Below are 15,890 nucleotides of genomic sequence, written 5' to 3'. Positions count from 1 at the left end.
AGGTTATCATTACAAATTATGATGTTATGTAAAAGTTTATACTGAAATTTCCTGGTGACCATGATTAAGAGTGGTATAGCGCCTCCTTCAGGTATTTGATAGAGATTTGTAGAATCAGGATTTCAGAAAAAGTTGCCTAACACGGAAACTAAGAAAATTCTGACCTGTCGTCTTTAATTGAATTTTTCACTATGATGATGTCATAAAAATGATAAATGATGTACGTCATTCTTGTAGATAATTTTATTAGCTACACCGTTTCAAAATTTGGAAGAACATAGAGCACAAATAAGCTAAATTGTGCTCAAAGATCAATGTCATGTAGACTCATGATGTGAACGAAATTCACCGTACATAGGCATAACACGCAAATTGAGAAAATTCTGACATGTGGCCTTTAATTGAATTTTTTTACTCTGATGACATCAATGAAATAAAAAGCAGTGTGTATTTATCTTGTAGGCAATTGCCTCAGCTACAAGATACCGCAATTTGGAAGAAAATCAGTCAATATTATGAGAAATACACTAAATTGTCCATAAATATAATGACGTCATAATATGCAATTTTGTATTTTGACTTCCAAGGCCATTATGATGACGTCATGAGTTAATTGAGGGTCAAATGAGACATGAAATCATATCTCCAACTCATAATCTATCCAAGTATGAAAATATATTGGAGTTCCCATCCATTCTGAAGAGTTACAATGCATTTTGTATAGGCATGTTTTTGCCCATGTATTGTGGATAAAGATAACGCAGATCCGCGCGTGCTGTCAACTTTGACGGACGCTCATTGCGTTTTTAAAAGGTGAACAAGTTATCAAAATGCTTGGAAAAATGTACCAAATGTGATGACAGAAAAAAATCGGCGATTCTATGTTACAAAATGCTAGTACGCGCGAAAACGCGCGCGCATGCGCGTGTACGTGATCTTTTTATCAAATGCTCCATATGGCCTGAAACGTATGCAAAAAAAAATTTGAGATGATTTGGAGCATTTCAATTTTTTTCGCGCACGTACACGCGCGGACGAACGCGCACGTGCGTATTTGCGCACGTTTATTGACCTGAAATTGACCGGACGGATATTGATCTTAATCATGATAATTATGAAAGAGAAATACTTTTCAGTTATGAAGATATGGTCATAAGTTGATTTTCACAAAGTGGCGCCTGGATGACGTCACAATTATTTTGACTCTCTGAAAAGTCACGCAGTTCTAAGTTAGACTAAGATCTATCATCATGGCAAGTTTCATGATAATGGCTTTATTCAGTCTTGAGATATCCTGCGAACAAATTCGAGGAAGAATAAATAAATAAATAAATAAAAATCTTGACGAAATCAATAGGTGATACGTAGACTTCGTACGTATCACCTAATAATAAATATATATATATTTTCTAAATGGCTTATTCACCGGCTGGTTGAGTCACCGCTAAATATTTTCTCACGAATTAGCCCCCCCCCCCCCCCCCCCCCCTCTTGCCGCCGGCTGGATCAACCACTGTGTAAGTCCCCTCCTATGGGAAATTTGATGATCTTAACATGCAAGGGGGACTCGCACCGCAAAGAAATATATAGACAGTTTTATAGTGTTTCCCTTAATAGGCCTACTAGCTCAATTGGCTTGACTAAATAAATCAGTAATATCATTCAAAACAAAATTTAATGAAAGTTATATTTCGTCTTCAATAATCGTTAAAGGCAATATGAAATTAATAAATATAATATTCATTTATTCAGCCTAATCAATGCTTGACTAAATAAATTTAAATTATAGTTTGCTTTAATTTAAGTAGTGAATGACTTTAATAGACCTACTAGATAAATTGGCTTGACTAAATAAAGTAATAATCCATTAAACGCGCGCTGATACAATTTTGGAAATGTTTTTTTTAGAGTAAAAAGTGTCCGTGGATCCGAGTCCCTGGGGACTTGAATCACGATAATACCGATAATACTTTACCGATGAACAGATTCCAAGTAAAGTTTACTATAAAGAATCAATTCCGACATTCAAAAATGAAATACTTTTTCTCTTATATTCTCTGCAGCTACATCCAAAGCAGAAAACCTTGCTGAGAAGGTTGCATGTATGGTGAAGATCGTGGAGTGAGTAATATTCCCTCTTTTTTCCATATTTACATGTTCTAATTTTTTTTTTCTTTCTCACAAATCTGAAAAAATTAATTCACAAAAATAGAAGAAATTGGTTTTAGCGCTTTGATCAAAAATCCATAAACACTCTTGAAGGTTGGGTGTAATTTTTTTTTTTGCCACCGTGGTTCCTTGTTTGGGTCACACAAGGTTGGCAGCTCTGGTTAATGCATTAAAACCCTATAGATCTAAGAACAGTTCGTATGTTTTCATAATGATTTAAAGGTAAAGACCAGTATTGGAAATACCCCAATTTCAAAAAATGAAATGGAAGCTTTTATTACCAATCATGTGAAAGAATATGTTTTGACTAATACATGATGATAAAAATTATGCCAGCAGGAAACCGCGTACTAATTGATATATTTGGTAAATTAGTTTATCTACATGGTCTGTGAGAGATAAACGCATGTGTCACGCACGTGTGCGTATAGTCCCATATACATCTTTCTGTGTACAGTGCTTGTAACTTTACGAAGACTGGGCCATATTTCTTATCATTTTGATGATTCCAGAACCTTGCAGTACACACCAATACTTATATGCTAGATGATCAACCTTTTCTGATTGATTCCACAACGTTTCTTTCACAATGCAATCGCATGACCATAACTGGTCTTTACCTTTAAAATTAACCGGTGTGTGAGTGAATGTTGATTGGGTTTGTCTAATTTTTGCTGTCTTATTTGGATAATAACTGATTATGAAGGTGACACATTTGTTTTGAACTAAAGAAGGGCAGACTATGTAAAAGAATGTGACTTTCCTTAAATTTAAATTTGTGTGGATGTGATAACAATCATTATAGATGGCATATGTGCTGGTGAATACATTTTTCAGATGGTATAGACATTAAAAGATAATTTCAATTTGTTTTGGCAAAATGTTTTTTAAAAAAACATGAAAAAGCATGTGCACCCCTTCAGTTTTTTAGCAAGACTTAACAAATACATAAACGTGTGTCTGATTAAGTAAAATGGCAATTAATTTTTATTTGTAATTTAACGACAGTTATGCAAGATAATACAAAAAAAGAAATGGATATTATTTTTTATTTCAATAAATAAACAACTGATATGCAAGACTAGCTAAACACCTATATTCGACGTTCTTAAAATATTTAAGTTAATTATTTCATTGTGTTACTTTTAATTTACTGATTTAATTCTTATAAACGCCTGATCTGCTAGACTGCGTAAAAAGTAGTTTCAATTTTGATTATATAAAACGACATTTCTATTCCTTAAACTTTTAAAACAACTGATATGAAAGACAAGTGGACGCACTCTTTCGAGAAAAGCCCTGATTTATTCCCCAAAGTACTGATTTTGGGCCTTATGATTACTGATTTTCTGGGCTGGAGGTTGACAGCTCTGCCCAAACCCCAACCTAAACAAGGAAAACTAACTAACAATATTTCCCTAGAGCAACTTTTTTAATATTTTTGATAAAAGAAACACACTTTGCCGTCCTTTATGCATTCCTTAACCCACATGATAAAGTAGAAGGGTAGGGTAAAGGTGGAAAGTAGAAAAGGAGCACTCAATAACATCCACAGGCCTAATAGGACTTAAAAGGTTTTAAATCACCCTTTTTTTGAGCAAATTTAAACGCACAGGCCAAGGATAGAATATTCAGAATCTCCATGTAGACATACATGTAAGATTGATCATGTTATTAAGGGGACTTTCTCTACAGTATTTAGGATCGTATTACTTTAAAGTAAGTTTGTTACTAGGCGAGTGAGCGTAGCAACCGAGCACCAAAAAAAAACCTCACATGCTTCTACGGCAATGTAATCAATTTTAATCAAGTGTACATTTACACACACAGAAAAATCACAGCCTACCGGTACTTCAAAATTATGATGTGATTGAGCATCTACCAGCATCAGTAGTTAGAGCCAGAAAATGTTCATGTTGATATGCAGAAAGTTTGCATGTTAGAACACTAAGAACGATGATTAATATATACTGGTAATAACGTTTTATTTACCCAGGGTAGCCACTTCATTTATAAAACTGCTCTCCCAGCGGGCCCTGCATAACATAACATGTTACTATTACCCTTCTCCAATCTAATATGCTGAGCGCCTAGCTAGAAGGCAGAAGGTTCTATTGTTATAAGTCTTTGGTATGACTCGGCCGGGGATCGAACCCACGACCTCCCGTTCATGAGGCGGACGCTCTAACCATTGAGCCACCATGCCCGGTAAAATTATTATAATTGTTGTAGTGCAAACAAAATACATGTACGTCCAATTTTTTGTTTTTTGTTGTTTTTGAGGTGGCCTTTGGCAGGGGCGGGTTGAGAATTGAATTGTATTGTTACCATTAACCCTTCAATCATCACCACATGAATAATAATGATTCTGAATCTGTGTGTTTTCTCATTTCTATCTTCAGCACTTTGGATATTCAAGTTACCGTAGAAGAGAGCAAGAAGATAATGGAGATTACAGGTGAGTTTGCCCTTAATCCTTAAAGGTAGGTAGGACAATAAACTGAAGAAGGATTTTCGTTTTTAACAATTTTGAATAAACAAACAATTGTACTGTTAAAACACACCATATACATGTAAATTACAATGGCTGCGGTGATGTACACCACCGAATTCAGGATTAAAAGAAAGAATAGATTAAGAGAGTGATACATGAATAAATGAATAACATTACGAGCCAGGTTTCTTTCATGCATAAAACTTTTGTATATCAGCTGGTAAATTTTGTTTACCTTGGTACCTATATGTGATTTGTGTTATTTGCTATCGTGGACTATTAAACACGCTTATTTTATCATGATTGCCCCAACTCATTTTTGCCCTACCAAAGATATTAAAGGTTATTTTCATTGTCTTCGTTGTAAATGTATTACTAGTACTATCTCCCGACTCTTCACGTTTACTCATTATTCCGGTCTCTTCTGCAGTCTCCCTTCTTTATCAACTCACCCCCCCCCCCCTCCCCCTCTCTCTCTCTCTCTCTCTCTATCTCTATCTCCATCTCTCCTTCCCTTCTTCTCTTATGCGATTATTACAATTCTATTTTAATACAACTTGAATGTGGCAGTATATTTTATGCCACACAATTAAAGTCAATGAGAATATTGGAAAACACAAACAGAAATGAATGAGGCATTACAGGTTCTCTCCACTTTGATGTGTCAAATTACAAACCCCACCCCTCTAAACAAAATAAATATTAGGTGACGTATGTGTGGTATATTAGTCATCCACTTATCATGACTTTGGACGTTATTTTGATAAAACCCATTGAATATGTTTCGATTGGATAGGTCGCTTCCCTGTCTGTGCCATACTTAAAAATGATGACCCCATGTTTATGGATAAAGCCATAGAGACCTTAAAGGGGAGCGGGATGACTGATCACTACGTAGTACCTTGGCCTAGTAAAACTCGCACAGATGTGGATAAGCTTGAGTGGCTTCGCCTTCTACATAAATGCCTCCCAGAAGCTGACAGAATGTTAGCAGCTAAAGATCTAAAGAAGACATCCACGGATCCAAGATGTGAGTCGCTTCTTGAGAAGACCAAGAAAGATTTGGAAGAAGCAAATCTGGAAAAGAGGTCACTGCAACAAAAAATTAAGGAGCTTGAACAGGAATTTCAAGAATTCTTAGCAAGTCCTGAGGGGAACGATAAAGGCTCTGGAGAACTGGAAGCAGAGAACCCAGCGTCGACTAGAAAGTGAGATACGATCTGCAGAGCAGGAGCAGTAAGCAGGTACATCTCAACAGATGTAGAGTTCCATTCCCGGGATGGCTCCGGTAAAACAAGTTCAGGGTGGTAAGACTTTTTTTGTCCAACATCATTTTTCTTTTCAACTCTTTTTTTATTTTACATTGTACAATATAACTCCCATCCCATCATTGGCTACTTTTCAGATATACTTTATAATATGAAGCTTTTCAAGTCCAATATGTTCTATTGCTCCCAACCCCAAGTTTGGAAATACATGTACTTAATATCTGTTTCATGACTAAATTGTTGTTTCATGATTTTTGCCCTACGTCTATGTCTTACGCACATTTTAATACAATTTTGTTCAAAATCACATGAACCTGTAAGGTGTTATATAACAATTAGTATGTGCATGTCATCAACAAGTGCTTAAATTGCATCTTCATGTACAAGCAGAAATGTGAATACAGGTTGTATTTCTTCATAAGTGGGAAATATGTTTATGTTTCTCAAAGTAACTTGATGTATTCTAGAACAAAAGAATACATTAGAAATAAAACAGTAAAACAAGATATACAAACAATAAAAAACATAAGGATATATAGTGATGTAATTTGCGTATTCATAATTTATGCAAATTAACCTTTGCATTTTCAAATATACAAATAATGAATCTCCATGAATGTGAAATGAAGGAAACATTTATTCAGTACATTTTTGAAGACTGTTCACAATTCTAGGGACAAATATGTGGAGTTTTCTGTAAAATGCATAAAACTAGCATTTTGCATAATTAATTAGGCTTTAACAACAACAATTTTCATAATAGGACAAAACTAATTATACCATCTCGTCCCCTACGTGAATATCTACAAAAAAGCAAATTTTTTAGTTCATCGGACATTCAATGGCCGATATCATTGCCCCCCCCCCCCCAGTCAGGGAGGTGCTCAAAATAGCCCAGTACAGTAAGGGTTAAGAAGAATATGATTCCCGTAATAAAGACCACCACTTTAACACGCTATTTGCTGTTATATTTTCTGGACAATACAGTTCATGTGCATGATTTGTTTAGAGTGTGATCTATAGTATTTTATAAAGCAAGTCCGTTTCCCACTTTCAAACTATTGATAGAAAAATTGAGGTGATGTAATGCAGATAAAATAGATTATATCCCGCATACTAAGAATCTTGCCATCTGATTGGTCTAAACGAGGTCACATGATTAATGATAGATAAGTACTATCTCCCTGCGATAGGACTTTTGTACAGTAATCTTTTGCTGCTGCCCCACTTGCCCATTGAATAAGCATACAGCGCATAGCAAAGTAGGTTACGCGAAATGTCAATGACAATGTCAAATGAGCACGCATCGACTGTATTACATGTATGCGTGTTGTGCTTTGTAGCTGAAGCTAAACTGTCTGCAGAATCAGTTCTTTTAATTATGTAAAATTCACTTTAAATAGACCTTATTGCCGATGTGGGATATAAAACAAATATTAACCTCATTTACTCGGGCAATGGATACAAACTATCATCGCCTCGGTGATAGTTTGTACCATTACCCTCATAGTCGATTAATATTTGATTAATATGTACTCTTTTCATACAGGAGACATGACTTCCAAGAGCCAGGAGGACTTTGCAGATTGAAGTAAGATTCAACATCCTGACCAATCACCGGAGCCGGGTAGTGAGCCGTTTTTTGTTTGTTTTTTGGGTCCTCGAAAATTTAAAAATTTGCACCCCCCCCCCCCCAAAGGTAAAAATCACGTTTTTTACATGATTTTTTTCTCAAGGGGGGGGGGGGTCCGGGCCCCCTGGGCCCTGGATCCGCCACTAAGGCCAATTGATGTTACACATTAAAGATATGGAAGACTAGACTAAGACACTTCAAGTCGTTTTGGTGCAATGCCATTCATTTTGTACCAAGCTCGTCTGGTCTCCGTCCTTATTGTCTTTCTTCAAAAATTTGTTTAACCTGATGCGACGCAAAGACCAGGTGGAATGGCACAAACCCTATATTTGAAAGCATATGACAAAAAAAGCCATTAATGATATTTAAATCCCAAAGAATTGGAAGTATGACAATAATATAGCTGAAGAGTTCGGACCAAACTACCATGCAACTTGCGTGTGAGTGTGGGTGACTATATATGTGCCTGTGTGTAATTCCGTTTACGTATGTGGGTCGAGCATTTGACCTAGTCAATTTCTTCTCATTTTGGTGATCCCATAAACCAACAGTGTACAGCATTATTGCTCATGTGAAATACAATCAGGTCCCTATTTTTCCAGATATTTGCAATTTCAACTATCTATGATATTTGAAATGTATATAAAAACAACAACAACAACAAAGTTAAAAAGTTAACGTTACGGTTTAACGGATTCCTCTAAGAACATATCCCATAAAACCTTGTATACTGTGGTGAAGGCATTCCAGGTACCCTTCCATTATGACATTGCATTGCTGTATATTATTTGTTACATGTATTCCTAAGATACATTTGGTGTTAAAGTTAATAATGCTTTGTGTAATGTTGATTGTGGTTATTTCTTATGTTATCTTATTATATTTTGTGGATTGAATCCTAAGTCTTTGTGTGGGGGGGGGGGGGGGGTTAACCAAGATCTTATTTATGTTTCAACTGAATTTTTATTCAGTTCCCAAGATATTTAGAATAAAATAGTTATGTAAAATGGGAAAATATGAAAAATTAAAAGAAAAGAACTGGATGTACACATGGTAGACGTAGGTCTATGTCAATACGGCAAAACATTTATACACAACAAGTTATCTCATGCAGTTGCGGATCCAGGGAGGGGGGAAAAAACCAGGTAAAAACATGTTAATTTTACCTTTATTTGGTGACGGGCCCCCTCCCCTGGGCCTCAAGGGGAGGGGTTGCAAATTTTCAAAATTTGTAAGGGCAAAAAATAAACGAGTGCCCCCCCCCCCTTGCTTAATCACCGGCTGGCTGTTTCGCCACTAAATATTTTTGTCACAAATTGGGCCCCCTCTTTGGCCCCCTCCCCTGCCGCCGGCTGGATCCGCCCCTGGTCTCATGAGCAGTAAAACAAATCGATTGCCCGTACAAAGATGTGGTCATACACCACACTGAGAATGCAAATAGAGACTACCGGTATGCAATGAACTTTCTTAATGCCTTAGTTTGTTAATAATACATACTGAATAGACGCTTGTTACAATATCGTTAATGCTTTGTATATTATGCTCAACAAATTAAAGGATGTAAACATTACTCGAATGTACAGTATGAATGCGTGCCTTTATGCAAAATACCATATGGGCTAAGTTGGCATACCAAATCAAGCAACTCTTTGTTTATGTATTCTTGATTTTCATATGTGTGTTTTGCTGTATAGCACTTGATAAATCTAGTTGATCCTTAATGTTATATTTCACATTGTAAGTCAAATGCAAATGTTATCATGTATATTATAATGGTGGGGGAGTTTATTGACATGATACTCTGAAAATGATCCAATAAGTGAAGCTGACGTAACTTTTGATTTCATATCTCAAACATAATGGGTTATTCCTACTATTCTTTGTCCTCCTCAATAAGCGAGTTCGTAAATACCCGGTAGCTCTTGACCGCTTGACCCCAAAATATCCACAGATCTTAGACACGATAGATACTTCCCACCTGTGCATTTTAGAATAATCACTGCCAAAGGGATGGAGGTGCTTCATGAATACCTTTTGTTTGCCTCTTGAGAAGAATACTTCCACCTGTGTAACAGATAAATGTACTGTTGGTGCATAAATGAATACTGATTACATAACTTTCATGAGCACGATCCGTGTATTCGTCTCAATGGTTTTACAATTTGGGTCCGAATGACCTTGATCTGCCCATGCGCAAATCCTAATTATGAACTCGCTTATATTTCTCTACTAGATCGCTCATCAGCTTAATACAATTTTACATGCAAAAGAATTATAGAATTGTCACCAAGAAAATGCTTAATAAATAATTTGAATATACGTCTTGCATTGATATCTCTCTCATGTGTAAAGCGTTTTTTTTTAATAAAGTTAACCAAGGTGCGGGGAGGATATACTGGTAACTATTATACAGTCATAATTTAACTCATTGTCACCAACGGGTACAGGCATGCATTTAACACCAAAGGGATAGGGCTTAGATTTCCCCCTGGCCTTGAATAGCTAGAACATTAGCTAGTGGCACAGATTATGCATGTTTGAAGGGGAGGGGACGGATCTACACATTAATGTAAATAAATGTAAGAGAGAAGAGCATTTGCAATTAAGAGAGATTTTCTTTTTTTAGTATGTGAATGTATTAGTGAGGGTAACAGGAGAGAGTATGGAAGAGAGAGCTAAAGAAGGGATATAGAGGGGGAGAGAGAGAGAGGGAGCAGGGGCTGACTGGTGTTTGGGCATGCACACATATCAGGATATTATCGGTAAAATTGCTCTTTCCTTTTTCTTTAACGGTAAACTACAAAGTCCTAATTTAAAGTTGACATAATTATGAATTACTTGATCACATACAATGTGTCTTTACTGAGAGCATGAACAAAGCGCCATTCTAATTTGTTCTTTAATATAGGAATGCAGAAAGCATAACAAAAACAAGTTAAACAGCAATTGCTCATGAGGTATGATCAGCGTTAATATCCTGCCCTAAACAGGGGCAGCTAGAGGGGGTAAAAAAACTTTTTAATTTTACCTTTATTTGGAGACGGGCCCCCTCCCCTGGTACTCAAGGGGGGGGGGGTGCAATTTTCAAATTTTCGAGGGCAAGACAAGAACAAATGAGTATGGCGCTTTGTTCATGCTCTCAGTAAAGACGCTTTGTATGTGATTGTGAACAAGTAATTTATAATTATGTCAACTTCAAATCAGGGCTTTGTATTTTACCGTTAAAGAAAAAGAAGAGAGCAATTTTACCGATTATATCCTGAAATGTGGGGGGTGTCGCACCCCCTCCACATATCAGGATATTTTCGGTAACATTGCGCTGTCGTCGGAAAAAATGAGAAAAGGGGGAGGGAAAGAAAAAGGAAAGGAAAAAGAAGAGAAGAAAGAAAGAGAAAGAAGAGGCAAGAAAAAGGGGAAAAGAAATGGAGAGATGAAAGAGGAGAGAGAGGGGGTAGGAGCATGATAGAGGGGGTGGGAGTATGAGAGGGGGAGGGAGGGGGTTGTTGGATGGAGTCATCTCATCGAGGGAGCAAGAAAGATGCCAATATATACTGTACATTAGCTGCGCTACCGGTATATAAATGGACCTACCATCATTATCATTATAAAGCATGAAACATATTGAGGTGGAATGTAAGAATTCATCGCCTTTTCTTTAAATTACTTAACTGGTATTATGATTTTATCCTATAATCAGGTTTTTAATTAAATTTTAACTACTTTAATTTCTGTTCATTCGCAGGCCCTCACCAAGGATATTAAGTGGAGGGAACATAGTTCAGTTTTTGTTTAATGTGCTGAAAAGTGAACATGGCTGTTGATCGGTAAAAAAATTCCATGTTATCATGTATATTATAATGGTGGGGAATTTATTGACATGATACTCTGAAAATGATCCAATAAGTGAAGCTGACGTAACTTTTGATTTCATCTCAAACATAATAAGTTATTACTACTATTCTTCGTCCTCCTCAATTTATCACTGATATATATTTCTCCCGCCCCCCCCCCCCCCCACTCCGAGAACGGACGGACCCCATGCGCGTTGCCAAAATGTCCTTTTCGTAACAAAAGAAAAAGGTCGACCCGTATTGACTTTACACACCAGACTTTTGCTGAAAGGGGGGGGGGGTGCTGAAAAAGGCTCGTATACAAAAGAAAAAGGTCGAGCCGTATTGACTTTACACACCGGACTTTTGCTGAAAAGGGGGGGGGGGGGGGTCGGTTGGAACACGCATATGCCTACCCTAAATAACACTGAGTGGGGGGGGGGGCGGGATATTTCTCTAATAGATCGCTCATCAGCTTAATACAATTTTACATGCAAAAGAATCACAGAATTGTCACAAAAAAAAGGCTTAATAAATAATGTTAATATACGTCTGTCATTGATATCTCTCTCATGTGTAAAAGTGTTTTTTAAAGTTAATCAAGGTGCGGGGAGGGTATACCAATGCTATTGCTATTCCAATTGATTTATTTCGTTGTTTTTACTTATGTACCTGTAGTGAAATATGCCTTATCTTGTTCATCTTAAATCCTGCTTTCCTTCTACCCTTCACCCTTTGTCTGTCTTCAAACTCATACTTGCATTCGTTCTCCCTCTACTTCTTTTGTTCTTTCACTCTATTCGAGTTCTTATCTTGCACTTTACAAAAGTTGTATGTTGTTTTGTTTTTATGCAAATATTTCGTGTTTACGATAGTTCAGGGATGCATTGTTTTGCATTTATTAGATAACAGAAGAAAAAGAAGAGGGTTATGTTTTATTTTAAGATGTATAAGCATATATTTTTCCATGTTTTCAATACTTCTGCATGTCTTGTCCTATACCTTCCGCACCTTGTCTTTCCTAAACTTTCCCGTTTCTCTCTACTCCTCTTTTGTTCTTTATCTACTATTGCACATAATTATATCATTTTTTTGTTATATCTAAGTGTATATACATGTACTTTAAGGAGTTTGAAAGTAATTTTGTACTTTTTCGAAAGATTATTCAGAGATGTTCTTATTTTGTTTTGTTAAAGAGTGGCCCGAGGACAGCCCACACTTAGGGAGGGGCTGTGTAGCATAACTAGCTCAGTAATTTAGTAGGACATAGAGGGCGTTATAGTTAATTGTGAAATATATATGTGTACATCGTGAGATGTCAGTCAGTCAGCGCTTAGCTGCCGTTGGGGCAGTTCTATATAGTTGTGATCTGTGAGTCAGCGTTGACCTGTCGTTGCGACAGGTCTGTTACCAGGAACGAGTAAAGTTACTTGAATTGCAGATATACTGTGCAAGTGTTGTTTCTTTAGTCCTGTCAGACATTCAGTGATTGCGGGAGTGAGTAAAATGAGAGCTGTCCACGTTAATTCTTACACAATATACTTTTGTGAGAGCCCACAGAGAGATATTGATTGTCGAGAGCGTGGACCGGGTTTTGAGAGACTGCAAGGCAGAACGCTACCCCGGCAGAGCCCGGTTACGCCACAGTATGCATGTTTGAAGGGGAAGGGGAGGGGAGGGATCTACACATTAATGTAAATCAATGTAAGAGAGAAGAGCAATTGCAATTAAGAGAGTTTTTTTTTTTAGTATGTGAATGTATTAATGAGGGTAACAGGAGAGAGAGATATGGAAGAGAGAGAGATAAAGAAGGTATATAGAGGAATAGAGAGAGAGAGAGAGAGAGAGAGAGTATGGAATAGAGCTAAAGAATGGATATAGAGGGAGAGAGAGAGAGTATGGAAGAGAGCTAAAGAATGGATATAGAGGGAGAGAGAGAGAGAGAGAGAGAGTATGGAAGAGAGCTAAAGAATGGATATAGAGGGAGAGAGAGAGAGAGAGAGAGAGAGAGAGAGAGTATGGAAGAGAGCTAAAGAATGGATATAGAGGGAGAGAGAGAGAGAGAGAGAGAGTATGGAAGAGAGCTAAAGAATGGATATAGAGGGGGGGAGAGAGAGAGAGAGAGATATGGAAGAGAGAGCTAAAGAATGGATATAGAGGGGGGAGAGAGAGAGAGAGAGTATGGAAGAGAGCTAAAGAATGGAGAGAGAGGGAGAGGGAGAGAGAGAGAGAGTATGGAAGAGAGCTAAAGAATGGATATAGAGGGAGAGAGAGAGAGTATGGAAGAGAGCTAAAGAATGGATATAGAGGGAGAGAGAGAGAGTATGGAAGAGAGCTAAAGAATGGATATAGAGGGAGGGGGAGAGATAGTATGGAAGAGAGCTAAAGAATGGATAGAGAGGGAGAGAGAGAGAGAGAGAGAGAGTATGGAAGAGAGCTAAAGAATGGATAGAGAGGGAGAGAGAGAGAGAGAGAGAGAGAGTATGGAAGAGAGCTAAAGAATGGATATAGAGGGAGAGAGAGAGAGAGAGTATGGAAGAGAGCTAAAGAATGGATATAGAGGGAGAGAGAGAGAGAGTATGGAAGAGAGCTAAAGAATGGATAGAGAGGGAGAGAGAGAGAGAGTATGGAAGAGAGCTAAAGAATGGATATAGAGGGAGAGAGAGAGAGAGAGTATGGAAGAGAGCTAAAGAATGGATATAGAGGGAGAGAGAGAGAGAGAGAGTATGGAAGAGAGCTAAAGAATGGATATAGAGGGGGAGAGAGAGAGAGAGAGAGAGTATGGAAGAGAGCTAAAGAATGGATATAGAGGGAGAGAGAGAGAGAGAGAGAGAGAGTATGGAACAGAGCTAAAGAATGGATATAGAGGGAGAGAGAGAGAGAGAGAGAGTATGGAAGAGAGCTAAAGAATGGATATAGAGGGAGAGAGAGAGAGAGAGAGTATGGAAGAGAGCTAAAGAATGGATATAGAGGGAGAGAGGGAGAGAGAGTATGGAAGAGAGCTAAAGAATGGATATAGAGGGAGAGAGAGAGAGAGAGAGAGAGTATTGGAAGAGAGCTAAAGAATGGATATAGAGGGAGAGAGAGAGAGTATGGAAGAGAGCTAAAGAATGGATATAGAGGGAGAGAGAGAGAGAGAGAGTATGGAAGAGAGCTAAAGAATGGATATAGAGGGAGAGAGAGAGAGAGAGAGAGAGAGTATGGAAGAGAGCTAAAGAATGGATATAGAGGGAGAGAGAGAGAGAGAGAGAGTATGGAAGAGAGCTAAAGAATGGATATAGAGGGAGAGAGAGAGAGAGAGAGAGAGTATGGAAGAGAGCTAAAGAATGGATATAGAGGGAGAGAGAGAGAGAGAGAGAGTATGGAAGAGAGCTAAAGAATGGATATAGAGGGAGAGAGAGAGAGAGTATGGAAGAGAGCTAAAGAATGGATAGAGAGGGAGAGAGAGAGAGTATGGAAGAGAGCTAAAGAATGGATATAGAGGGAGAGAGAGAGAGAGAGATATGGAAGAGAGAGCTAAAGAATGGATATAGAGGGAGAGAGAGAGAGAGAGAGAGTATGGAAGAGAGCTAAAGAATGGATAGAGAGGGAGAGAGAGAGAGAGAGAGAGAGTATGGAAGAGAGCTAAAGAATGGTTAGAGAGGGAGAGAGAGAGAGAGAGTATGGAAGAGAGAGCTAAAGAATGGATATAGAGGGGGGGAGAGAGAGAGAGTATGGAAGAGAGCTAAAGAATGGATAGAGAGGGAGAGAGAGAGAGAGAGAGAGTATGGAAGAGAGCTAAAGAATGGATAGAGAGGGAGAGAGAGAGAGAAAGTATGGAAGAGAGCTAAAGAATGGATAGAGAGGGAGAGAGAGAGAGAGAGTATGGAAGAGAGAGCTAAAGAATGGATAGAGAGGGAGAGAGAGAGAGAGAGAGAGAGAGTATGGAAGAGAGCTAAAGAATGGATAGAGAGGGAGAGAGAGAGAGAGAGTATGGAAGAGAGCTAAAGAATGGATAGAGAGGGAGAGAGAGAGAGAGAGTATGGAAGAGAGCTAAAGAATGGATATAGAGGGAGAGAGAGAGAGAGAGAGAGTATGGAAGAGAGCTAAAGAATGGATAGAGAGGGAGAGAGAGAGAGAGAGAGTATGGAAGAGAGCTAAAGAATGGATAGAGAGGGAGAGAGAGAGAGAGAGAGAGTATGGAAGAGAGCTAAAGAATGGATATAGAGGGAGAGAGAGAGAGAGAGAGTATGGAAGAGAGCTAAAGAATGGATATAGAGGGAGAGAGAGAGAGAGAGAGAGTATGGAAGAGAGAGCTAAAGAATGGATAGAGAGGGAGAGAGAGAGAGAGAGAGAGAGATATGGAAGAGAGAGCTAAAGAATGGATATAGAGGGAGAGAGAGAGAGAGAGAGAGAGTATGGAAGAGAGCTAAAGAATGGATAGAGAGGGAGAGAGAGAGAGAGAGTATGGAAGAGAGCTAAAGAATGGATATAGAGGGAGAGAGAGAGAGAGAGAG

At 38.0% G+C, this 15,890-nt stretch overlaps 1 long non-coding RNA gene across 1 annotated transcript; it reads left to right on the top strand.

Annotated features, from left to right (window-relative positions):
• The first annotated feature begins 5,830 nt into the window (after nt 1-5,830).
• On the top strand, nt 5,831-8,594 carry LOC115920974. Its single transcript, XR_004062637.1, has 2 exons — nt 5,831-5,970; nt 7,481-8,594. It is a non-coding gene; the product is annotated as an uncharacterized LOC115920974 (long non-coding RNA).
• Nucleotides 8,595-15,890: the final 7,296 nt, after the last annotated feature.

This window comes from Strongylocentrotus purpuratus, unplaced genomic scaffold (assembly GCF_000002235.5).
Source record: "Strongylocentrotus purpuratus isolate Spur 01 unplaced genomic scaffold, Spur_5.0 spur5_scaffold_1, whole genome shotgun sequence".
Taxonomy (NCBI): Eukaryota; Metazoa; Echinodermata; class Echinoidea; order Camarodonta; family Strongylocentrotidae; genus Strongylocentrotus; species Strongylocentrotus purpuratus.
This window is presented reverse-complemented; position numbering and strand designations above follow the sequence as displayed.